Genomic DNA, 1791 nt, shown 5'->3' with positions numbered 1-1791 from the left:
ATTTTTCGTCTTGCCAAGAGTAATCAAAAATGATAGACATTCTTTGTACTCTATATTTTGTATGAACTTCTATTACGGTATATTTTGGCTATTATATAGCTATATAAAATTGTGGTTAAAAGTACAAAATTTTAATTTGAAATTTAATACGAAATATTGTATTTATGTATGTATGGAGTAGGAGCATAAAAAAAATGATAAAATTATTATAAAAAAAATATATTTTAACTCTATCTATTAAGTTTGTTGATCAAAAGAACCAACTTAAAAAGATGACTTGTTGAACTGAATTTATGACGTTTAAGTCGGTTAAGTTGAACCAACTTGAAAGGACGAAGCTCTGTTAAGTCGGTTAAAATGTACATTTTAAGTCAGTTCCGTGTCCGAGTTAACAACAAACGACTTAATAAACACGAATGTTTAAGTCGGTTAAGTTGAACCGACATAAAAGGACGAAGCTCTGTTAAGTCGGTTCAACTTAACCGACTTAAAAATAATGTGTTTATTAAGTCGTTTGCTGTTAAGTCGGTTCAACTTAACCGACTTAAAAAGGTAAATTTCTACTAGTCCGTAACATTTGGAAACAACGATGTAACACCCCGTTTTTCAAAGCGAGGGTATATTTTTTTTTTGAAAGAGATTAAAATAAAACAGAGATTTAAATAAGGTAAATACTTTTGGATAAATATTTAAGTCGTAACACAACGACAAATAAGTCAACAGAATTTACAAGCAGAACAGATAATATCAGAATCCAAAGTATTTACATTTCAAAAGGTGGTACATAGACCCCATCAAAACAAAATGTCAAACAGATAATATCAGTATAGGTACAGTTTTCCAAATTAAAATACTCCAACCCAAAAAGAAGGGCGTCTAGTCCCTATACATCAACCTAATCTGATCATCCTACCAAAAACTATACACCCTGAGTGATCTCCACGCGCCCCGTGAGATCCTCCTAACGTAGCTGCCGTCAAGCGTTCCCATCTCCATTCCCGTCCGTAGGGTACGAACCGGTAGGATCGTCCTGACTCTCATCTGAGGGCAAAGCCCAGATTTCCACAGTAGTTGTAAAGGGTCACCAACCGAAATTAACAGATAACACATAACATTTAAGTTTTAAATGCACAAAATAACCTTTCAACTAAGCATGCACCTTAAAAGGATTTCTCATATGCTAAAAGTTCATGTAATGCTTGCCAATTAAAAATGAAATCAAAATGAAGTTCTCAAATCATCAAGTAATACATAACTGACCAAAGCAATGATAAATCAATTGAGCAATCGATTATCTAACTCAAAATAAGTACTTTTGCTGAGCCAATCGATTGCCAAATCGATTTGGTCAGTTCTGCTGAGTTTCTGCATGACCAAATCGATTTCTAAGTCGATTTTGTCAGTTCTGATGAGTCCCTGGGTTGCCAAATCGATTTCCAAATCGATTTCGGCAGTTTTGCTGAGTTCCTGCCTCTCTGCCAATCGATTTCCAAATCGATTTCTTAAAAGATTTTGAAAGATATATTTATACAATCGATTGGCAAATCGATTAGGTTAAAATAGTGAACTTCCTGCAACTCATCCAATCGATTGGGAAATCGATTTCCCTGCTTATTCTTCCAAAAATACTTAAACTAATTCAATCACACTCACACATAACTCCAAAACTTAACACTTAGCAAAACCCACACAATCACCACGACGAATTGGTTTTCGAAATAGTTTTACAACCCATCACACTTACGCACAATAAACAATTCATATCACTTAGCAATTTCAATACAATTACCA

The sequence above is a fragment of the Cicer arietinum genome, chromosome 3, assembly GCF_000331145.2.
Source record: "Cicer arietinum cultivar CDC Frontier isolate Library 1 chromosome 3, Cicar.CDCFrontier_v2.0, whole genome shotgun sequence".
NCBI lineage: Eukaryota > Viridiplantae > Streptophyta > Magnoliopsida > Fabales > Fabaceae > Cicer > Cicer arietinum.
This window is presented reverse-complemented; position numbering follows the sequence as displayed.